At 49.9% G+C, this 24,803-nt stretch overlaps 1 long non-coding RNA gene across 2 annotated transcripts in view; it reads left to right on the top strand.

The window, feature by feature from the left end:
- Positions 1-23,918, top strand: part of LOC139045726 (uncharacterized) — a 55,209-nt gene extending 31,291 nt beyond the window's left edge. For both annotated transcript variants that reach the window (XR_011504756.1, XR_011504755.1), the window contains exons 2-4: positions 2,806-2,885; positions 11,124-11,948; positions 14,312-23,918. This is a non-coding gene — a long non-coding RNA (uncharacterized lncRNA). The remainder of the gene's footprint in view (positions 1-2,805; positions 2,886-11,123; positions 11,949-14,311) is intronic.
- The last annotated feature ends 885 nt before the right edge of the window (positions 23,919-24,803 follow it).

A 24,803-nucleotide genomic window follows, 5' to 3' on the forward strand; every position in this document is an offset into this window, starting at 1 on the left:
CACACAGGGGAGAAGGCCACACGACGATGGAGGCAGAGGCTGGAGTGATGCGGCTACAAGCCAAGGGTTGCTGGTAACACCCGAAGGATCCTCTTCCGGAGCCCTCAGGAGAGCAGGGCCTGGCCGACACCTTGACTTCAGACTCCCAGCCCCGAGAGCTGGAGAGAACATGTTCCTGTTGTTTTCAGCCCCCCAGATTGTGGTACTTTGTTAAGGAAGCTACTACAGGTCCCAGCTCTAAAACCCTCTACGCAGGGTGCTTGCACCTAAAGTCCTCCCAATTAAAGCGAATTTCTGGAGCATAGGCATAAAGCATTTGCACAGACCTGTGGTTCTGAACCACGGTGATTTTGCCCTCAGGGGACATTTGCAACATCTGGGGACATTTTTGGTTGTCACGACTGGGGGCAGGATGCAGTGTGCTTCTGGTGTCTAGAAGGTAGAGGTCAGGGATGCTGCTAAACATCCTATAACGCGTAGGACAGCCCCCGCGGGAAAGAATTACCCACGCCGAAATGCTAACAGAGGCCTGGCTGAGAGCCCCAGGCGTATGTGAATACTGGCTCTAGCCCTGTTAAAAGATAAACCGAGGCACGTTAAAATTTTCAAGAGTTTATTTGCACATACGTCGATTTGAATCGGGCAGCGCCAAACCGAAGGTGTTAAGGAGCTCTCCCCCGACAGGAGCTGGGGTGAGGTTTGTACGGAGGAGACGCTGAAGCAACGCAATTATTGGATTGGCAGTAGCTTGAGTGGCTGCCTTGTCTGGAAAAGGCTCGTTGGCGGTTGTGGTTAGTTGTTCTTCAGCTTCATTTTCTTGGGTTTGCATGCACCGACCCTGGCTTAGGTTTTGGCTGGCTTACAGAGACTACCAAGGGGTTAGAGCCACCCCAGCCTAATGGCTCCTTGTTTAAAACCTTTAATGCCCCAATCTGGCTCCAGGTTTTATCAGAGCCAACCCAGGAGGGCTGCCTGTGCCCAGTGTAGGCAACCAGAGGTACCAGAGCTACAGTTATTCCACTTAGCAATGTTCAATGATCTAATCTTTCTAGACTGAACCTTCCAGTTAATACATGCCCCCCCCCCACACACACACGCATCTTATTAGGATCAGCAAATAGGTTTGCCAAATTTGCGTAGATGTCCCCACAGGTCGACAGGTGGGGGTGGCAGTTAGTGTGGGCAGCAATCAGCCTGAGGACCAACACCTTAGACTTCCCTCAGTATGAAGATCCCCAGATTTAAGAGCTCAAAGACCCTTGCAGGGGTGCGTGCCTCTCCTCCTGGCGCTGCAAGGTGAGGCTGGCTGGAGGCTCTGGGTCCCTTGCCAGGACCCCCGTACCCAAAGGCACCTGATTGACCTTTGCTGAGACCCCCTAATGGTACCCCAAAAGAGCATGTGGGATAGGGGAGGGTGTGCATTAACTGGAAGGGTTTGTTCAGGTGTAGATAATTTTATATGGTGGAGCAGAATGATTCTGGAATGAATATAACTAAGCTGAGAGCATTGCTGCTGGTCGGTTTCCACAGTGTTACATCAAACAAGTGGCGTGGACATCATCACGCGGTTCATTCTAGTCTTTGACTCTGACACAGCTTTGCCAGTGGGATGGGGTGTCACCCACTGTTGCATGCCTGACCCAGTGCTGGCCCGGCACGGGAGTCCGCTTTGAGGAGGGGGCACAGAGGTGCCAGCTGGTGCCTCCCCTTTGGTGCATCTTCCTCCCCCTTCCGCTCCTCCTTCCTCACTCCTCGCACCCCCACATTTCAGGGAGCAGCAAGCAGACAGCTCAGCTCTGGGCTCCGGGTTCAGAGTGCTCCTTGGTTCAGCAGCTGCCCCCCGGCTTCTTCAACTTCCGGAAGCTGCTGAAGCCGCAGTCGCTGATTTGTAAAATGTGGATCATCATAATAGCACAAACCTCTCAGGGTCTCCTAAGGATAAATGAGATGATCTAGCGAAATAAATCACTTAGCACAATGCCTGGCACGAAGGGCAGGCATGGGAGCCCCAAAGGCTGACTTTCCACCAGTATCCTTGGCACAGCCAGATTTTTTTTTCTCCAAAAGCACGGGCTTTGAGAGGCAAGACAGCTGCCAGCCGGGTGGCTCCTGGTGAATGACTTGATCCCGCTGAGCCTCAGTTTGCACAGCTGTAAAATGGGAATACTTATCTTCAAAAACTGTTGGCAAAATTATATTAGATGAAAACTTCAGCGAGGTGCCTGCGGCTTCACACTCATTCCTTTCCTCTCTCCACATTCTGGTCAGGAGTTGTCTTTCCTCCTCTGAGGAAATCCAGGGTCTGGCGAGGAGAAAAGTCAGGCTGCCCAGGTGCCTGGTCACTGGCACCTGTAGGCCAGCAGGTCTATCTCCGGAAACACATCTGGGCCTAGAATTTGGAATGTCACCTAGAGGGAATGGCACCCAGCTTCGGAATGTTACAAAAGGAAGGCTGAGACCTTGATAGGACAGTGGCCCGCTACCCTAAGGCCACCCAACAGGGCAGAGCAGAAGCCCCAATTCACACCTCTTGTGCTTACACTTTGTTGCCAACTTCATTCAGTAAGTGCTTAGGATCCCTTAAGAGCCAGCGCCGCATGAGGGCCCTCCGGAGAGCAGGCCTCCACTCTGCCCTCCCAACGCTGGTGGGTGGAAGGCTGGTCCCCAGAAGGGTATGTCCAGATCTTTTGGACAGATCTTTGGTGAAAGAGTCTCGGTAAATGTAATTACATTAAGAATCTCGAGACGAGATTATCCTGGATTGTCCAGGTGGGCCCTAAATCTGATGACAAATGTCCTTTTCAGAGACAGAAGAGGAGAGAGAAGGCCATGTGAAGATGGAGGCAGAGACTGGAGACAAGGACCCTCGTCATCCTATTTTACAGGTAAGAAAACTGAGGCTCAGAGAGGCCAGGAGGAAGTGGAACTGGGATGTGACATAAGTTGGCTCTTGGCTTGTGCTCTTGACCTCAGTGCTGGGCTGTCAAACCCTGGGAGCCATTCAGCACGTTCTCTTTGGTCCTCTCATCAAGCCAAGCTTTTGTAGAGACCGTGCCCAGCTCGGCAGACCTGGGGAAGCCACGGCAGCTGAGGGATAAAAACAGTACTAGCAAGGAACGTTGACTGGGCATCTGCTCGGTGCCAGGGCTCGTGCAAAGCGAGTCCACGAAGTACCTCATTTCATCCTCATCACAGCTCTCTAAAGCAACGACTATTATTAGTATCCTATAAATTGGGGCTTTCAATGCAGCTGTGTCTGGCTAGAGTTCACTGTCTCAGGTGTCCTGTTCTGCTGCAAGAACCTCTGAGAGGGACACAGGCCGTGGGCTGCAGCTTCTGCACACGGCTCGAGTGGGATTGTCCAGCTGCGATGCTCTTCTTACGTCGTCATTCTCATCTCTCGGCGCACTGAGTAATGATCGGTTTTCACTTGCTTGTTTTTCCTCGCTGGAATGGAGCCTCCCTGAGGTCCGGGACCAGAGCCGGGTGTCGAGCGTTATGTCTCCGTACCTGGTGAGGACGAGCTCAGTACCATTAGGGTAACAGTCACATGGCTCTGTCTCCCCGATAGACTCTGAACCCTGTGCCATCAGGATTTGTCCCTGGCCCCCACGTGTAGCACAGAGAGACTGAGCGCCTGCACAGCTGATGCCCTTAAAGCAGCGGTTGGAAGGTAAATGTGGAGGAGACAGAAACCCAGGGCGGAAGTCCTCCTAAACCAAATACCCCCACTCCCAGGCCTGATGTATGTGAATGAAAATGGCATTTAATTGGGTAAAACCAGAGCTGTCATCACCTAATCAGAGAGCCTGCAAATAGATTTTCAGCACCTTCCGCTTCTGCTCCGGAACAGTGGTGCAGCCGCCCTGGGAGACGGGGCCTGGTGGAGACATCAGCAGGTGTCCGTCTGTCTGGGGAGCAGCTGGAGAGTTGGTTATTCCATCAGGGGCGTCCACAGCAGTGGAGAAAGCTCGGGGTGCTGAGGAAGCCTTCATTTCCGGGAAAGCCGACAACCCCATTTGTTTCTTTTGCCTAAATAATGGTCATCGTTGTTCCTTGGGGTCCGGCACTTTAGAGTTTGCAAAGCGCTTTCGTGTTCGCAAGTCTTCCCTGCGTGTCCGGGAGGCGTCAGGCAGGATTGTCACCCCAGTGGTGTGGATAAGGGAACCCAGGCTCACGCAAGGCAGCCTGGTGGTGACCTGCCACACATCTTCCCATCCCTTGAGGCCATCTTTAGAGTCGTTTTCCACTTGCAGGCGCTGCCTTCCTACTAGTGGGTGGGCTGTCAGAACTGGCCCTCCAGGGGTTTGGGAATTCTAATGAAGTCATCCTCAGGACCCCTTCCCAGTCACCCTGATCTTTCCTCCTCGTGCCCAGCCCTCTGGGACTCCTGAGGGTCTGCATTGCTTGTCAGGCCCTCCGCCTGGTAGAATGCCAGGCCCCTGGCCTGCTCCTCTTCCCCACTTGTCCCTGTGAGGCTCAGCTCACGAGTCACCCTGTCCAGGAAGCTCCCCTGACCCTATAGGCCAGGTGGGGCAACCTTCCTCTGCACTCCTTTCACAACCAGATTCCAGAACCTTCTCCCCGAGGCTGGAGGAGGAGGTGAACTACACTTTGAGAGAGATTGAGGGCTGCGCAGACAGGGATGGCACACACGGGGCTTCACTGAAGACTGCAGAGTGAAGGGATGGAGGAGGGAGGTGTGGGCGGGGGGAGCCTCCAAAGGGTGTTGGGGCACCCCAGGGCTAGCAATGGAGGGGAGCTGTTACGACTGCCAGGTCTCAGGGGACGGGGTGGGGGAGCAGCTCCAAGCGAGGGCTGCCCGCAGGAGCCGTGGCCTTGACCGGCTGCTGCCCAGCAGGGAGGGTGCATGAGCGGGAAACACCGCCCTCCACCGCTTCTGCCTCCTGGCCTCTCAGCCCTGCCTCTGGGCAGCCAAACCCACAGGGCGGGCACTGAGCCTGGGTGAGGTGCTCCACACAGGTCAGCCTCAGGGGTACCGAGAAGGATGGAGAAGGAGGGCTGGGGGCTTGGAGGCAAGTGGAGAAAGTCCAGCACTCGGGCTTCCAGTAGAGCAGAGGCCCACCCTGACCCCTCACACAAGTCACCCCCAGGGTGCCTCTGAGTTTCACAATTCAGATCCTCTGGCCCCTTCCCCACCACAGATGTTCTGAGTTAGGCCTGTGGTGTGTCTCCAGAATCTGCTTTTTGAAACTCAGTGCTCGGGGTGATTTTTAAGAGCGATGTCAGCACAGTTCCGGCATTCTTTGGGGCCGCCATTTTCTCCGGTTCCTGGGAGGTCTGAAACTGGTCCCTTCCCAGTTTCACCACGTGGCCTTGGGCTAGTCCCTTCCACATTCCAGGTGTCAGTTCCCCATCAGTAAACAGAAGGGTCGGGGGGCCTCCTGACCTGAGTGGACCGTGTGCAGTTGCTGGTCCAGCAGCCAGCCCGTTAACTCTTACCTGAACCCCGGGGGCGGTTGAGGGAGGATGGGTGTTGCTGTGGAGGTGACGGTCCAGGCCCTCAGCTCCTGAGAAACCTCAGCTCTTTGAAGCTGACAGAGGCCAAGAGAGATCAAGTAACCTGCCCGAAGGTGCCTGGCTGCCCTCTGTGTTGGTTGGTCTGTGAACTGTACCATCCTCCTGATGGAGGTCACTGATGTTGGGAACGCAAGACGAATGGCAGCGAAGCTGGAGGAAGGGATGAGTTTATATGGATTCATGATGCATCCACACCCCGCCCACCAGGACTCCGTGGCAAAGGGGGCAGGCAGGATAATGAGCCACAGCCTGTAATCCCTGGGGAGACTTGCCTGGCTCCTCTTGCTTTGGTTGGGGGGGCACCCAGGTATAACCTCCAGGAGGAAGGAGACTGTGTTCCCAAGAGGCCTCCAGGCCCCACGGCCCTTAGCAAGCCTCAAGAGCAGCAGGAGAGGAACGCTCCCTCTTCCACTGGAGCCCTGGGCCCCGGGATGTGAGCGCAGGGCTGGCCTCCTCTGTCCGCCATACACTGTCACTGGGTCTCATTTATCTTTTATCCTGAGAGCCCGACACAAGCCTGGAACCCAGTAGGGGATCAGGCTGTATTTGGCAAATAGACAAACACAAGGTCTGCTTGGACCTCACTTGTGTATTGCCAGCCCCTGAGAACAGCTACGTGTTATTTCCCTGACCTGAATCCAGCCCGCAACAGAGTCCACCCACCTGCCCAACCAGCCAATGGAAACCCAGCCACCATTTTGTAGCCAATTCTCAGGCATCCTCTAGTAGCTGAGAAGGGCAACAGCTGAGTTAAAAGACCTCCCCCACCCTCCAAACCAGGTCCAGGAGAAGGGATCCGCTGTCCTCAGGGTTTATTGTTCCTCCTGCTGTTACTATTACAACTATTAATAGTTATCACTTACGAAGGCTCAGAGAGGTTAGGGGACTTGCCCACGCTCACTCAGCTAATGAGAAGCCTCATTCTTTGTGGCGTCTCCAGCATCAGACACTGTTGACCACCACCCCCACCCTCCACTGACCAGCCCTGTTGTCCCTTGGTTCCTCTGTCATCTTTTTCTGAGAAGCCACCATCTCTCTCTGTCTTCAACTTTTCATAATATTCCTCCTCAGTCCTCTTTTCTGGCTCTGGGTTATCTTCCACCTCCAGCTGTGGGCCCTCTGAGGCAGGCTGCGAACCCTCCCATGGGCACCTCGCCATCTTGATGACCTGAGCCACCATTGCCTTCAGCCTGGTTAGCTGGTTGTTGGCCAAGCCCTGAACTCATAGCTGCTTCCCGGGCAACATCCTTGGAGGGATCCGTCATCCTTGGAAACTGTATCTGAAAGCTCCCTCGCTATCTTCCCACTGAAGTCTGTCCTCTTCTTCACCTTCCAGAAAGTGCTATTAGCTAAAAGCTTCCCTCCCTTTACTCACAGCAATGGGGATGGGGGACAGGCAGAGCCAGAACCAGAACCCAGGTTGGTCTGAGTCCAGAGCTCAAGGACTTAAGCTCTTAATCAATCCATGAGAGTGACAGATGCATCATTACGAGAGTGTTGGTTGTTTTTTTAAACAACAAATATATATATATTTGGAAGACTTTCCATCACTTGGCCACACATCACTTGGCTTCCCATACAATCAAGCCACAGGGTCTCTGTTGATTTTCTCAGAGGCCACTACAAAGAGAAGCCTCATGTTTGAAGCACAACATTGAGTCCACAGCACTTGCACCCTGGTATTAGGCTGAGTCACGCCAGGTTTTATGTTTCCAAAGCACTGAGAAGCTCTTGGTTGGCGTTTCCCACCCCCGGGACCCAGTCAGAGCCTCCAGCCTCCTAAGCTTGGGATTCTCCCTGCCTTGCGTTTATATATTCCCCAAATATTTGCTTAGCACCTCGATGCCGTTCTGGGCTCTGGGGGTAGAGCAGGGAACAAGACAGAGGAGGTCGTTGCCCTCGTGGGGCTGCCATACAAGTAGAGGAAACAAGACTGTAAGGAAAGCTCATTTCACAATGTGATAGCATTTGAAAAGAATATGGTGTATCTGATATAATGATGTGGGTGGGAGGCAACGTTAGCTGGAATGGGTGGGGAAGGCTTCCTTAAGGAGGTGACATTCAAAGGGTGAAAAGGACCAACCCACATGAAGAGATGGAGAAGAACAGGTGCAAAGGCCTTGAGGAGGCCAGTGTGGCTGGAGCAGAGTGAATGAGGGGAGTGGGGTGAGGAGGTGAGGTCAGAGGGGCAGGCAGAAGCCAGGTTGCTCTGGGCCTTGAAGGCCAAGTAAAGTAGTTTGAATTTCGGTCTAGGTGGGGGCCATCTTCTTACCGAGTATCCCATGAATGCAAGGCTCTGACCACTCTTTACTTGAGCCATTTCTCAAGGTTGTGTTTGCAGTGAGCAAGTTTGAGAGATGAAGTAATGTCCCCTCCGTAAGGAAGAGCAGATTTACTTCCTGCTTGCTATAAAATGGCAAGTCCCCCAAGCTCAGAGTCCCTCTCCTATAATGCAGACCCCCTGCGTGTACAGGCAGTCATCTAGGCCCACCCATGTCAGCCCTTGGGAACTGGGGCTAAGGAACCTTTGGTGAGCCTGCTGACACTCTGCCCACTGCTTTGCTGTGAGTGACAGTCTTTTGTCTCTGACCCAGGAGTCTCATGTCTTCTGCCAGCATCCATGAAACTGGCGTACTAATTTGTTAGCTTCCGAGTGGGGTGAAATCTCGGCCTGTTCACAGATCTTGACAGGACGCCTTTTGGCAGGTGGGCAGACACAGCACACATGGAAGGGCAGCAGGAAAACCAGTCAGGAGGCTCCTGCATTGGTCCAGATGAAAGGTGGTGGGGTGTCAGCCTCAGAGGCTGACTGTGGAAATGGAATAAAGTGGGCTGACTTGGGATTTATTTTGGAGGCAGAGTTGTTAGGTCTTGCTGAAGGATGTAGGGGATGATGGAAGGAGAGCAATTAAGGGTGACCTCGGGTGTGTGGCCTGAGCAGCTGTGTGGATGGCAGGGACTCCATGAGGAGGGAAGACTGCTGGAGGAGCATTTGATGAGCTGTAGCTTGGCCGTGTTAAGTCTGAGATCCCTGTGAGACAGCCACTGAGGGTCGAAGGGTCCAGAGCCTGGGGCGAGGCCTGGGCTAGAGGTGTGGACTTGGGAGTTATCAGCAGGCCCGTGATATGGAAAGCTGCAGAGGATGGGATGCGGGCCCCTCCCGGGCAGGAGCTGGATCCTGTCTGCATGCCCCCTGGAACTCCCCAAGCTACCCCAAGGGCGACCGATGGCTGGGCCGGAAGGGGCCCCTCTGGCTCCGTCCTCCTGAACTCCCAGCAGCTATCCAGGTTCTAAAGTCTACTCTCTCTGGACCTGCCCTGAGGGGTGTCACTTAGTGAACAAGAGAGAGGCTCCAGAGCCAAACAGCCAGCCTTCAGAATCCTTGAAATCCCGACTTCACCTGCTCTCCGTGTGCTGCTGGGTGAATGACTCGGCTTCATTAAGCCCCATTTCCTAACTCTGTAGGACAAAGATAGCAGTACCCACTTCTTGGGTCATCCTGTGGATTAAATGAGATACTTCACACGAAGCGTGTAGCACAGTATCCGACACATTGTAAGCGCTCAGTAACATTGGCTGCTGTTTTATCCAATCCTGCATTTCATTCCTCGAATGCTGGTTGTGCACGTACTCCGGGCCAGGCGCTGTTCTAGGCTGTGGACACAGCAGTGAACAAACAGGAGAGTGGAGCGTACGTTCCAGTGGAGGGGGAGACTCTGGGGAAATAGTCAAATGGAGAACAGCAGAGCAGGGCGCCGTGGGGCTCGTGCTGTGTCACCCAGATGCCCCTTCTTCAGCATGACCACCTGCATTCCCCCACCCGCTGGGGGCATCAGCTGCCAACAGCTCTCAGCAGAGCCTGTCTCTACCAATTGCCCTCACCTGAGAGAGCCACCTCATGCGAGGTCATGATCACTTCCCGGGGGAATCTGCATCCAATGACTGGTTGATGTGGGGGTAAAAAGGCCTTGGCTCAATTTGGGACAATTCTGAAGGATTATCCCAGCTCCAGAGCTCTTTGTGGGAAGGTATGAGGCCTTTGTTGTGTGGTGGAGTCCAAAAGTGTTGGATGAATGAATGGATGGATGGATGAATAGATGAATGGATGGGTGGATGAACAGGTGGTTGGATGGATGGTTCGGTGTATGAGTGGATGGATGGATGGATGGATGAGTGAGTGGGTCGGTGGGTGGGTGGATGGATGGATGGATGGATGGATGGATGGATGGATGGATGGGTGGGTGGATGGATGGATGGATGGGTGGGTGGGTGGATGGATGGATGGATAGGTGGGTGGGTGGATGGATGGATGGATAGGTGGGTGGGTGGATGGATGGATGGATGGATGGATGATGGATGGATGGATGATGGATGGATGGGTAGATGGATGGATGGATGGATGGATGAAGGAATGCCTTGGGCTTGCTATATTTAACCTGTTCATCTGAAGTCTACTCTCTTTGGTCCTCCCTGTTGACATCAGCCTAACCTGCTCTCTGCCCTTTAGTACATGGTACTGTTTTGTTCACAGGCATATTCTGTCCCTGGCCAGCCTTTTCCCCACTAGCTGCTTGAGGAGTAGCATGATAGTGTGGAGCCCGCACTAACCCTGGAATCAGAAAGACCTGGGTCCAAGCTCGACTCAGCCATTCTGCCTCAGAGCATCTGCTGTGCATCTTAAATTTTAAAAATTTAAGTGCTCACATAATGTAAGACAGATAGTCCATTCCTATTGAATGTCATTTTCCTCCTCTCCTTCCCTCCATCATGATTTTTTCTGTCAGTCCACGTTCTGTGCTTCTTCCATCCTGAGCTTCCATTCTTAGGGCAGCAGTCACTAAAAATAAAAACTATTTAAAAATATTATTTCTTTGCATCCTGCCTCTTTCTGAAGACATTGTGGGTAAGCGTATGTTAAAATTTAGTTTCAGTAAGGATAATCACAGGTGAAATCAGGAATTAGAAAAATAGAGGACTCAGAGGCACTAACCATAAGGCATAAGCGGTTGCTGGCACTGAGCTACCTGGCAGATAAAGTGAAAAGGGAAATGTGATCAGTTGCATACCTCTTCTTATCAGAAAAGAGCCTTCTACCTGTAACAGAAGAGATTAAATCCCATACCTTTCTGAATTTCTTAAATTTGGAAGAATTTTGGAATGCTGTGCCTGCCTGTTTCTAAATAGAATTTCTACATAAAACCTAGACTGAGGCAGGGGGAGGGGAAGGTTGGAAAGAAGGGAAGTAGATGCTGTGAAAAAATTATTATTATTACACATAGCAATGGGCTTAAACTAACAGCTCTGATCCGCTGTGCCTCTTGTGGAGAAATGAGACTCATATGCACACTGGTTGGAAAAATGCTTCCACCTAATTGCTTGTGGACGAAGCACTTTATTTATAGACAGCCCGAAGGAAATTTGGCTCCCCCACTCTACAATACGGTGGGGAACGGAGCCAGGTGGCTGCCGGCTCCAGGACACTCTGTGTTCCCTAAGGCGGGAATGTGGAACCACTTTCCATGTAAACACACTGGGTTCTTCTCTTTTTCTTTCTCATACTTTTTTTTTTTTTTTAATTTTAGCGCTCTTTGAAGAAGAACCCGTTTCACCATGAACATGAGGGGTTGGTCACCCCCTGTGTGGTTCAGCGGTGGGATCTGGGGGTGAGGGACTCTGCCAGACCCCACTGCTCTTCCTCATGCTCCGATTAACTCCAAGGAGATAAGAAGGATGGAGTCCACTCAGCTCCCAGATTCTAGAAACACCGCAGAAGGCAATGTGACTTTCTCACAAATTCTCTGGCATAAAGGGGATGAGAATTGGGGCATTGTAGAGAATGTAATTCCTGCCCCATCCACGGGACCTTCACAGCACCAAGGTCCCCTGGGAGATAACCTTTGCTCCACTGCACTCCAAGGTGGTCCGGGGAAGCCAGAGAGAACTGCTGGATGGGGGCCCGGGCCAGCTGGGCTCCAGGATGCAGTAGGATTTGGGATCTGGGCCACAACTGGGGTTTCCACACATGGTGCTTCGGCCCAAGGAGAGAGGCCAGGGCAGAGAAGGCCTAAGGGTGCTAACAGAGAACCTGTGGACAGTGCTTTACAGTTTGCTACTCGTTTTTTCGTACGTTCCGTGTCAGCACACGCTGACTGTGCACCTGCGGCGTGCCAGGTGCCACCCACACGGATTTGTTTCTGGGAGAACAGAAACAGTCAGCCTCTGCCAGTTCCACCTGCAGACGAGAGCCTGCGAGTGTGCAGCTTGCACGCCACCACCGGGACCCGGCCCCTGTCCTCTGCGGCGTCACGTGATGCCTGCAGCGCCCTCCTGGCCTGTCTCTCTGGTGGCAGCCAGCTGTGCCCTTACAGATGGTTTTCCACGAGGAAGCCAGGAGGATCCTTTTCAAAGTAAGTCAGAAACTACCCCAGGTAAGTAAACAGAGGATGTCCTCTTCCTAAAACCTTCCAAGAGCCTGGCAATAGTGAGTTTTATGTGCCAACTTGGCTGGGCTCCAGTACCCAGTTATTTAATCAAACACAAATCCAGGTGTTGCTGTGAAGGTATTTTATACAGGTGATTAACATCCACCATCAGCTGACTTTAAGTCAAGGAGATTACCCTGGATAATATGGGTGGGCCTCATCCAATCCGTTGAAGGCCTTAGGAGCCACACTGAGGTTTCTGAAGAAGAAGAAATTCTGCCTCAAGGCTGAAGCATTAGCTGCTGCCTAAGGGTCTAGTCTTACAGTCTGCCCTATGGAATCTGGACTTACCAGCCCCTGTAATCAGATGAACTCATTCCTTGAAACAAACCTCTTTACACACACACACACACACACACACATATCCTATTGGTCGTTTCTCTGGAGAACACTAACTGATGCAAGCCCCCTATCTTATTCAGAATAAAAGCCCAAGTCCTTACAATGGCCCCCAGGCCCTGTGCTCTCTGTCCCCCTCTCCACCACCACCAAGCTCCCTCTTCCTTGTTCATCCACTGCACCAAGTGTTTTCTCACGCAGGGCCTTGGCACATGCTGTTCCCTCTTCAGGGCACACCCTTCGTCCAGATATCTATACTATGGCTTCTTCTTATTTTACTTCTTCCTGTGGTCGCTACTAAAATGCCACCTCCCCTGACCACCTAAATGCTACACGCTGCCCCTCCTTACTCTGTACCCAGCTCTATTCTCCCCTCTTGAACTCAGTGCCATCTGCTGTGACACATGTTTACTGGCGTCCTTTTCTTTATTTCCTTTCCCCCCACTTGTGAATGGAAGTGAACCAAGGGCAGAGCCTTCAGTTTATTTCGATGATTGCTGAATCCCCAGCACCTACGTCTGTCTGGCACATAGTAGGTGCTTGTTATAGTCTGCTCGGTCTGCCATAACAAGACACCAGACTGCATGACGTAAATAACAGACATTTATTTCTACAGTTCTGGAGGCTGAAAGTCCAAGGGCAAGGTGCCAGCAGGGCTGTGTTTCTGGGGAGGGCCCTATTCCTGGCTTTCAGACACCCGCCTTCTCACTTAACTTTAATCACCTCCCTGAAGGCCCCATCTCCAAGTGCAGTCCCATTGTGGGGTTAAGGCTTCATCACATGAATTTTGGGGGACACAATTCGGTCCATAGTACTGCAAACAAATGCTTGTTGAACGCATGGAAGGGCAAAGTGTCAAGAGTCATATGATCAGGATTTGGAGGACCCAGCTTGGAGGGTGCAGGAAGCTTCCAGAAGCGAGGACTCCTGGGCTGAACGTAAGAAGCCACTCTGTGCTAATGGGCGTTCTGTTAAAATTCTTCCCACTTTAAAAATCAGAAAATTGAGTCTCAGTGATGCTCAGCAACTCACTGGAGGCTGGAACTGAGGAGCAGACAGCCTGGTGTGGGGGTGTCAGCGGGGGCCAGTCAGGGGACAGAAACCACACCAGGCAAAGGTGAGCAGAGAGAATTTGGTGTACAGGATGGCTAACCAGGTATGAAGTTGTTCCCTGGGAAACTGAAAGGGTAAAAGGAGAACTCGGAGACATTATGGAGGTAGCAGCTACCACCTCTCAGGTGGGGGAACACGGGAAAGAGTTTGGAATTATTACAGCCGAGAGGTTCACAGCGGGGTCCAGGCAGCCTGGGCCCCAGACCTCGGAGGAGGGCTCCTGCGGAGTCTGTGGGGAGGGCGAGGCACAATGAAGGGGTTCTGAGTGTGTTGGGAAAACTGCGGACTAGCTTCAGCAGATTCTGTAGAAGGACTGTGATGCTGGGCGATGCACTTGGGAGGATCCTCTAAGAAGGGAGATGCGAAAGAGCGGGGTGACCTTGTCCAGTCTCTTTAGGGAGAAGGCTTTGGGATAGGTAAACAGTAGTGTCTGCCACACCTCAATAAATCAGAAATCGTAAGAAAACTGTCTCCATTTTGAGAAAAATATCAAGTGTGAGTTATACGATCAAACTTAGCTCTATTTTCTATATTAAACATTGCATGAAAGTAGGACAACCAGTTTCATGAAATTCTAGGAAACACTTTCCGTGGTCTTCCAAATGGCATTTTTCTGTGGCAATGTGTCACATTGTCTACTGAACCGACAAAAACAATGCCTTTGCTGCTTCAGAGCACGTTATTAGCTAGACGAGCTCAGGTGCACTATCAACCTCCAAAGTCTTGCAAAGTGCAGTTTGATGTTTCCTCTGACAAATATAGGAAACCTGTTTAAAATATTGTTACTTTGGGGAAAAAATGTGTTTTTAACCCAATGTCCTTACACCCCCTCCCAGCAACTGAGAAAGAAGTAGAGATGAAGATCAACATGTAAGCCAGGGTTCATGGCAACACCCAGCCAAGGAAGACCCCACCTGGGCGCGAGGCGACAGAACCATGGGAACACCGGCAAGACAGGTGGGCAAGGTCTTTGCTTCTGCAGAGAGTAGCTTGTTGGCGGTCTTGCCACAGTAGATACCCTGATATATTGAGCACTTTCTTTGTGCCAGGTATTGTACATTAACCAACTCATTAATTCTCTCAACAGAATTAGAAAGTGGGCACATTATTGTCCCCATGTCATGGTAAGATGCATTGAGGCTTCGCGAGGTGGAGTAACCTGTCCAAGGTCACAAAACTGGCTAAGCTCAGATTTGAGCCCGCTCTTTGTAAGTGTCAGGACAGGAAAGTACCTCAAACGTTATGTATCTAATATAGGTAATCGAGCTCAAGGGAGACAAGCCAGTGTTCTTGGATACACACAGTGAATCCCTGGGACAGCTGGGAATGGACTGGATCTCGTGATTCTCGGCTGAGGGCTGTTGCTGCACCAGTCCTAAATTGCAAGCCAGAAATCTGAATTACATCCTGTGATTGCAATAAAGGGCAGGTAGGGATGGCACAAACAAAATAGAGAAGAGGCTCTGGGGAAAATGGACCAAGGGGACTGAATTTAAAAGACAAGAGTGGGCAGTATTTACTACAGCTAAATGGGCTCACCCTTTGACCTAGCAATTCCACCCCTGGGTATATACCCGAGAGAAACAAGCACACAGGAGCCTCAAAAGACGTGTGTGAGAATGTTCATAGGACCTTTATTCATAAGCTTCTCCCACTGGAGGCAACCCAAGCGTCCATCAAGCAGAGAATAGATGAATAAATTGTGGTGTATACACGTAATTAAATACTACATGCCAATAAAAAAGAACAAATTATTGATACATGGGTGAATTTCACCAATGTACTGATGATCCAAATAAGTTTTGCCGGAGTTTGAACTTATAGTGGCTAATTCCATTTACAGGAAGATCAAACACAGGCAAAACTAACTGATAGGGAAAGAAGTCAGAAATGGTTACCTTGGGTGGGGTAGAAGGATATTGACAGGGAGGGGGCCTGACCGAGCTTCCTGGAGAATTAAAAATCTTCTATATGTTGATCATAAGGGAGGTTCCTTGATACATATGTTAACATTTGTCAAGTTGTACACTTGTGTATGCATTTTACTGTATGTAGGTGATACCTACATCAAAATTTATTTTAAAAAACAAGTCAACAGCAGGGACCTCAAATACAGACAGGGACAAAGGCGGTCACCTCTCACCCAGGGACCCAGCACAATTGCTGGTACATAGAAGACCTCAGTAAATTATTGTGAGAGGAGTGAATGAGTGAATAGCATTGATAATCACATGAAAAAACCTACCAGCTCCTGAGAGAAGGGAAAGGAATGGAAAATGAAGCTAGACAAAGCATTCAGGTTAATAAACCTCAAATATCCATTTATCTATCCAATTTGGAGAACGTAAAACAGTGCTAGGTGGCCATGATTACAATGCCAGCCCTTGCTCTGGTTGAAAAATTAATCTGTCCAGGGTTTGGGAAGCGAGGGAGCATCTCGTTGTATCATCCTCGGGCCAGGCGGCCTCATCTGATTTCAGTGGAATAGAGGGAAGCTGCCTGATTTTCATGTATATTACTCAGAGCCGAATGTAAATTGATGTAAATCAGGGAAACAGATCGGCAGCCACGACACCTCATTCTCCGTGGTGGGGCCTCTCCTGTGTGTGGACTGGCCAGTGGCTCTCTGGGTACCTTCCCAAGCTGAGCCAGGCAGCCTTCTGGGGGTGGGATAGGGGGACCTAGGAAACCCAAGGGGAGGTCCTGTGGGCTCCGTGGAGCCCTTGAGGAAATAGCATTTCCCGGGAAAGCTGTCTATGACAACGCCAGCAGTGTAGCTCTCTGTGAGGGCGGCAGACACATCCCAGCTCTAATCGACACATCAAGCCTGCAAGAAGATGGTTATGGTTTTTATAAAGGCAATATATGTTCATTGTAGGAAGACTAGCACATTTAGATAAGCAAAAAGAAAAAATAAATAGCACTCGCTTCTCCATCAGTCACAAATAATCAGTTGAAATTTGGATGTGTTTCCTTTCGGATCTGTTCCAATATACATACAGACATGTATGTCTGTGTATGAAATTTAGGTTTTAATGGTTTGTCATTTTTAACTGTTTTATTCCTTTGGCTCCGTGTAATGAGTTTAGAAACTGAATTGGGTTTATAAAGTAAGGTTTATTCAGAGGTGGATTTTCCATGAAGCTAATGATGCTTAAGCTACAGGACCCCCCACTTGCTCACCCCCTTCCAGGGCCCTGTACCTAAACTGGTATTTATAATTTTGTGTTCTTTTCCCTAATGAGGGCCCCCAAAACTGTCTCTGTGTCCATAAAACCTGATTTCATGCCTGCATTTAACCATAAGCCAGTGCTGTGGGTTGAATTGTGTTCCCTAAAAAGATATGTTGCAGTCCTAACCCCCAGTACCCGTGAATGTGACCTTATTTGGAAGGGTTTTTGCAAATACCAATCCAGTTAAGATGAGATCCTACTGGATTAGGGTGGGCCCTAATCCCACGACTGATGGCTCTATAAGAAGAGAGAAATTGGGGGCGGGGGGAGTGACACACAAGGGAGAAGGCCATGTGAAGACAGAGGCAGAGACTGGAGTGAGGCAACGATAAACCATGGAATGCCAAGGATGGCCAACCACCACCGGAAACTAGAAGAAGCTCCTGGAAGGAAGCTCCCCTAAAGTCTTCTGAGAGAGCATGGTCCCGCGGACTCCTTGATTTCAGATTTCTAGACTTTGGAATCGTGAGACAATGAATTGCTGTTGTTTTAAACCACCCGGTGCGTGTCATTTTGTAACAGCACCCCTAGGAAACCAATACGGCCAGTGAACCCCAAAGCTTGCTGAGCACCGGAATTACTGGGGAGGCCAGGGTGGCCAGCAGGAGGCTGGTAGGTGAGTGAGGGCCCAGATCCATGGGAGAGAGCATGCTGTGGCATGTCCCTGGCCCACAACTGAGATGGCTCCTCAGTCTGCAAACATCCCCATCTGTTGGTCAGCGTCTGCCTTGGATAGTGCTGGATTACGAAAAAATACACATTCCTGTTATTTTGACATCCCTTTTTCTCCATTGACCCAAAGAGGGGAAAAGCCTTTTTATGGGGCATCTCCTAAGTGTTAGGCACCGAGCTAGGTCTTCATTTTTGTCACTTACCTACGTAAATCTCACAGTAACTCCCCAAGGTAAATAGTACTATCCCATTTTACTGACAAGAAAGCTGAGGCTCTGGAAGTTTAAACCACTTGCTCAACGTCACAGAGAGCAGGTGACAGAGCCAGGGTCTGAACCTAAAGGATTCTCACACCAAAATCTTGCTCTTTCCCCTCTTGCTTCTCTAAAAGGGGCTTGGAATTCTGTGTCTAAATTTCGGCTCTCCCTGTCGGCAGCTGGAGAGAGAAGCAGCTGAAGGGAAGCTCTGAGAGGCCAGGGTAGAGTTCAGAAGTTTCTTTCCGGGCCTGACTTTCCCAGGGTCCCACCAGGCGGAGCCCCTGGAGGGTGGGGTCGGGGCTGTCCGCTCACCCCGGTTCACAAGCCCGTGAGCCCACGGTGAGCACGCAGTCAGAGAAGAATGAGTCTTCACTTGAAAACAATTCAAATCCAAAAGAATGGAAAGTAACAACTGTTGACAGGGATGGAGAGAAATTGGAACCCTTGTACACAGCTGGTGGGAATGTATGATGGCAAAGGCGCTGTGGAAAACAGTTTGATGGTTCCTCAACAAGTTAAACGCAGAATTGCCACATGACCCAGCAATTCTGCTCCCAGGAATCTACCCGAAAGAACTGACAACAGGTGTTCAAGAAAATATTGGACGTGAATGTTCATAGCAGCACTAGCCACGTAGCTGAAAGGTGGAAGCCACCCAAATGTCCATCAAGGAATGAATGGATAAACAGAGTGTGTTACACCCATACGGTGGAGTATTATTCAGCCGTAAGAAGCAATAAGGTACCAACACATGCTACAACATGGATGAACCTTGAAAACATTGTGCTAAGTGAGAGAAGCCAGTCACAAAAGCCCACATATTGTATGATTCCATTTACTTGAAATAGCCAGAATAGGCAAATCCATAGCAACGTAAAGCAGACAGGTGGTTGCCAGGGGCTGGGGGCGGGAGGAACGGGGAGGGGCTGCTAGTGGGTATGGAGTCTCCTTCGGTGGTGATGAAAAAGTTCGGGAACTTCATCACAGTGATGGTTGCACGTCATTGTGAATGCATTAATGCCACTGAATTGTATGCATTAAAACGGCAAATTGTGTGTTATGTGTGTTTTACCACAACGAAAAATATATTTTTTTAAATCGTCAATGTATTTCTCAGGATGCTGCTTTTTCTACCCTCTCTCTCTCTCCACTCTGGCACAGCCGAACTTCTCACAAGAGCCGTCCGCATAGGCTCTCTCTGTGTCACTCAGCCACAACCTGAAGCCCCCAAAATTGCCCCACTCCGTCACCTTTTCACTTTGCATCCTACCTGGCCTGAAGGCATCATCAGACCAAACACACACACACACACACACACACAAACACACACACATCTTTTTGCATTTGGGATAAGCTGCCATCTTTGAAGACTCTTTTGTTCCTGATGCAGCTCACGTGGCATTGGAAACTTTCAGACTGACACCTCGCTGCTGACCTTGAGCAAGGTTTCACTCCCCAGCGGGGGAGACGGGCCTGAGCCCAGCAATTATGCGCTGATGCCCGTCAACCTGGCTTGTCCTGGGGACAGAGATTCTTGCCCAGGCGGGCATCAGATGCAAAATAGATATTCATGAGAGTCAAAAGGTAATTTGCACGTCTCAAATTGCATCCTACCTCTCCCCATCAATTTTCCTCTCCCGCGGAAGGTAAAATTAAAGGCTTCAGAATATTACACCTTTTAGTAGTTACCAGGTGACAGAGACTCAGGGTGTCAAAGTTATTGACAGGCTCACGGTTGAGCGTGGGCTTGGACTGTCCCTTTATCAGAGCTACAATCAGGGCTTTAACCATACACCAGAGACAATAGCAATTAATTTAGGGAAAACCCAACCACAGTGGAAACTCCTACGAATAGTTTTACCAGCACAACTTGCAAACGCCTTGAGCTCTCTGGAGTTCAACTTCTTTGAAAATTGGAGATGACATAGCACAGGGGTTCAGAATGCAGGCTTTTCCATCAAGACAACCTGGCACAAGCCCTGGCTCTGCCACTTATCAGCTGGGTGGCCTTGGACCAGTCACTTGTCTCTCCCGAGTTTGGTTTCCTCTTCTGTGGAATGGAGAGAATACCTGTTTCTACAGCGTGGGGCTTTTGTGACATTTCAAGGAGCACATTTCTCCACCTGACAAACCTTTCTTATATACTGGGCACTGAGGACAGGATGGAGATCAAGCCAGGCAAGCCCCTGCCTTCCCACCGCCTGCCTTGTAGAAATCCTACGGGCACAGAACTGGGGCGGGGTCTGGCTTCCTACAAGCCTTTAGTAAACACTCATTGATATTATTTTGAAGGAGAACACTTTTTCCTATTTTATTGAGATATGCTGTACAGTACATAAAATAAATTGCTCAATAATGGTTTTTAAAATAGACTTTATTTTTTAGAGCAGTTTTAGGTTCCCTACGTAATTGACTGGATGGTACAGAGATTTCCCATATACCCCCTGGCCCACACATGGACAGCCTCCCGCCCTATCATCCCACGTCAGAGGGGTCCATTTGTGCAGTCGATGAACCTGTTCTGACACATCGTCACCCCGAGTCCATACTTTACACTAGGGTTCACTCTCGATGTTGCACATTCTGTGGATTTGGATAATGACATATATTCACCATTATAGTGTCATCAAGAATAGTTTCGCTGCCCTAAAACTCTGTTCTCTGCCTGTTCATCTCTCTCCTCTCCCTCCATCCCTCGCAGCCACTCGTCTTTTTACTGTCTCCATAGTTTCGCCTCTTCCAGAAACATAGTTGGCATCCTACAGTACGCAGCCTTCTCAGGCTGGCTTCTTTCACTCAGTGATGGGCATTTAAGTTTCTTCCATGTTTTTTCATGGCTTGAGAGCTCATTTCTTTTTAATAAAAAAGAATAATATTCCACTGTCTAGATGTACCACAGCTTAAAGCTCAATTAATTTTTCGTGCGCACACATGTAACCATCACCCAAGTCAAGAGATAGGACAGCTCTGGTGCACACCAGGCTCCCTGGTCATACCCCCTGCAGGTGGCCACTCTTCTCTCCTCTATCATCAAGAATTAGTTTTGCCATGTTTGAACTTGATATAAATGGAATCTTACACCATTCTTCTTTTATGTCTGGCTTCTTTCGTTTGACCTTGTGTCTGAGAGGTCCATCCTTATTGCATATAGAAGAGTTCCTTCTTTCATTGCTGTGTTGCATGGACACCTGTCTCCTATGTGTTATATCTTAAAATATGAGTACGGCTTGTGGATCAGACCCTGTGCCAGGTCCCAGGGAATACAGCGATGTGCCCAGCGCAGGCTTTGTGCTCAGGGAGTGCGCAGTTTAAGAGCAGCTGTGAAACATCCTACGTTTCCCCAACCTAAAGCATCTCACCAAGTGTATCCCAAACAAGGAGTACATTATGCTTGATAGGAACACTGCCAGGGAGGAAATGTACTCATTTAAATACTCTCTGAGCTCTTCCAAGGCGCCAGGTCCTGGGCTAGGAGCTGCGAGGAGACTAAGGTGATAAAGCATACTTCCTGCTCTTGTGGAGCTAATATCTGGGGGCAGGGGGACAAGAGACAAGCTGAAAAGTGATAAAGTGCTATAATAGAGCAAGTGCAACAGCCTATGGAATCCAGAGGGGGAAGGACCCTTCCAGCCGGAGGGCTCAGGGAAGGTGCAGTAGACATTGTTGGTGGCCTGGCCGACACATGTTCCTCCCTCCCTCCCCTCAGCCAAGCCGTCCTGGGCAGTATTATTTTCAAAATGGTGGCCATGTGTGCTGGACGTTTGAGCCTCCCCCCAGCTCCAGAGGATGACTCCTGGTTGGTCCAAGCCAATCAAGAGGCTCCTGCTCCCCGAGAGTCATCGGTTTAGCCGTGGGTATGTGATCCATTCTGGCCACTTAGATGTGAAAGGAAGTCACCTGGGGTGAGTGGGGAGCAGAGCTCCTGGGGAACATTTTCCTCACTGGATTAAAAAAAAAAAAACTCTCTTGGGAAGAATCATCCAATTTTTGTGCCTCTGGTCTTCATTATGAGTAGGTGACATTGTGTCTTGTTGCTCATTCAACTGCTGGCAGAATTGACCCAGAACGACTTCCTCTCTGGCCTTCTGGTTGCGTGCCCTAATAAACCTTCAGTTACCTGCAGGCAAAGACATCTCAGTTTATATTCTCAAAGGACCAGATTCCCTAGCTGAGTCTTCAGGGATGCTGGAGAATTAACCCGGGAGGAAACTCTATGGAAGGGATGACCAGGCATTTAGCATCGAAACCAGGACACCATCAAGAGTGACAGTGGGCAGTGCTAATGATGACTGGGACAAAGCACCTAAAACAGCTCTGCCCCCTGGGCAAAATGGAACACAAGGACCCCTTTTCCACAGCAAGAGCTCAGGGTGAAAAAGGACTTGAAGCTCCCATTTTTATTTGTATTGTATTTTATTTAACAAACGCGGGATGCTTGCTCTGTCCCAGGCATTGTTGCCAGAGATTTAGAAATATTAACCCAGAAGTGATCACAAGCAAGTGGTAAGGAGGCAGGAGGACAAGAGAGAGGGGTGGCTCGTGAGACCATGATGACTTCACTGAGGCGGAGGCAATTAAGCAAGACCTGGAGGTGAGAAGCGTCCACCAGATGGGGACCCAGCCTGAGCTGGAGACGTTCACATCCTAAGACTGGAATGCTGTGTACAAGGACGGGAGGAGACAGCCAGCGAGGGGAGGGCCGTTGAAGCTGGCTTGTAGGAATCTGGACTTTGTCCTGAAGACCTCAAAGGGTCTGAACAGCAGGGTCAGACACAGGTTTTGTGGGGTCTGAAGTTTATGCAACTTGGAGGGACCCTCTTTAAGAAAAAAAAAATCCCATTTCATGAATCCCGGAAGGGTCCATTCAAGCCAGAATGAGTGTAAGCTTCACTAGCTTCGCGGGAAGTCACCTCCGCTGAGCAAAGAGGTGAGCTGGTCACAACCAGTCTTAGAGAAGCTCTTGTGGCCCCAGCACGAGCTCTCCATGTGAGGGAGAGAGATGGGAAATGGGATGATGACAAAGCATGGGGAAAGAAAATGGGAAACTGCATCTTGTGCTCCATCAGAAACTTCCACAGTCCGTGTGGTAATAAGAGAATTCCTTGGCCACTCAAGGAGGTCATGTGGGATGGAGGTGTCGGGGTATGGCCTGGGACAGTTACATCCGCCCTCTGGGTCCTAATCTCTTCCTCTAGAGAGAGGAAAGAAGACATGGTCTACTAAGTCCTTCCACCTCTGTCGTTTGGTGATTTAAGGAGGCAGAGAAAGCCAATTAAGGCCATTTTGGGTTCCAAGACTTTTGCACTGGAAGTGACCTCATGATAACATGACCTGCCTGGCAGTTGAGATGCCCCAGTGTTCCAAAATCCAGTTGGTCCTCAGAATGTCCCCAGAGAGTCTGAAAACAAAAACAAACAAACCAAGCAAGCTACTTCCAGACGACCTGTGTGCAGCCAGCGGGCCATGGTCAGCAAACTCAAGGCGGGGCTGGGGTGGGGTCGGGGTGGGCGTCCTACCCTGGGTCTGAGGTACCCTCAGTCTTCAGGGTTAGATGGAGGAAAGACAGACACATGGGACTGGGGCTGCCTCCCTGTTCAGCCACTGTGGCTTGCTCTCAGCCCATTTTGTACGCGGGGCTTTGAACAATGTTTCATTGGTGAACAAGAGAAAAGGTTGCCCTGCTTACAATTTTTATTTTCACTTTTCGAAAACCACTGCTCCAGAGCTAGAGTTCTTTACGCGGAATCCATGGGGTCCTTGGCTGGGCTTCCAAGAGCAGGAGGACGTTTCTAGAATCCTAAGCAGAAATTTGTGTGCATTTGCATATTTCTGTTTTGGGGGGAAGAAGACCCCATGGCTTTCGGCTATTGCAAAGGGCTCTTGCCGCTCTTCTTGCAAAAGTCTAAGAACTGGAGATCAGCATTTCTCAAACGAGTGTGTGCACGGATATCCTGGGGACCTTGTTAAAAGGCAGATTCTGACTCAGTAGGTCTTGGGTGGGGCTTGAGATTCTGCATCTGTCACCCGCTCCCAGGGGATGCTGATGCTCTGGTCCACAGACCACCCTTTGAATAACAAGCATCCAGAGCTAAGCTGCCTGGTATGGCAGATACTGGCCACATGTAGCCACTGAGCTCTTGAAATGTGCCTCATGCAAATTGAAATACGCTGTAACTATGAATTACATACCAGACTTCAAAGTCTCTGCACCAAAAAAATGTAAAATATCTTATTAATAAATTTTATATTGACTATATGTTGCAGTGATGATATTTTAGATGTATTGGGTTCAATAAAATATATTATTTAAATTAACTTCACCTGTTCCTATTGACTTCTTTAAAATGGGGCCAGTAACAAAGGACTGAATTACGTACGTGGGTCACGTTATATTTCTATCGGCTATTGACGTTTAAGTGGCAGCTGACTCAAGAACCAAGAGATGGTGTTGGGGCGTGGAATTTGGTCCCCAGGTCAAGTCCCAGTGTTGTCGCTGAACAGCCTAGAGACCTAAGACCAGTCTCTTCCCTGTCCAGACCTGAGTTAGTTCACCTAGATATCAGGGAGGTTGGGGGAGAGTGTCACCAAAGGCCTCTCTCAGGTCTCAAAGGACATGTGGCTCTGACATGACCTTGCCTCCTTCCCCAGTTAAAGCAGCATTATAAACCGTCTTCCAGAGAGGCAGTGAAGGGGTCAAGGCTGCACGGTCTGGGGTGGACTACCTGTGTTCACATCCTGACTTGCAAGTTATCACCTGTGTGTCCTGGGTCAAGATGCTGCACCTCCCTGCTGGGCCTTGGTTTCCCCATTTGTAAAATGAACGTAACAATAGTACCCATCTCACAATGTTGATGAGGAGAATAACAGAGTTAACACCTAAAAAGGCTTAGACCACGGGCTGGCACGCTACAAGCCCTCAATTAATAGCAACTATTATTTTTATTACACAATCCACATTCCACTCCTTCCATGTGAGGCAAGCCTGGCCTTTTACTTGTCAACCCTCTGGTCCCTGTTTTGTAAAATGAAGATATCGATTCTGACAAACAAATGAGACAATATTCGTAAAATGCCTAACACTATGTGTGGCACACAGCAGGCCCTGAATAAATGGCAAATTGTCCTCCTCTGCTGCTCCTTCCTGCTATTTCAGCATCTATTCCGGG

This window comes from Equus asinus, chromosome 7, assembly GCF_041296235.1.
Source record: "Equus asinus isolate D_3611 breed Donkey chromosome 7, EquAss-T2T_v2, whole genome shotgun sequence".
NCBI lineage: Eukaryota > Metazoa > Chordata > Mammalia > Perissodactyla > Equidae > Equus > Equus asinus.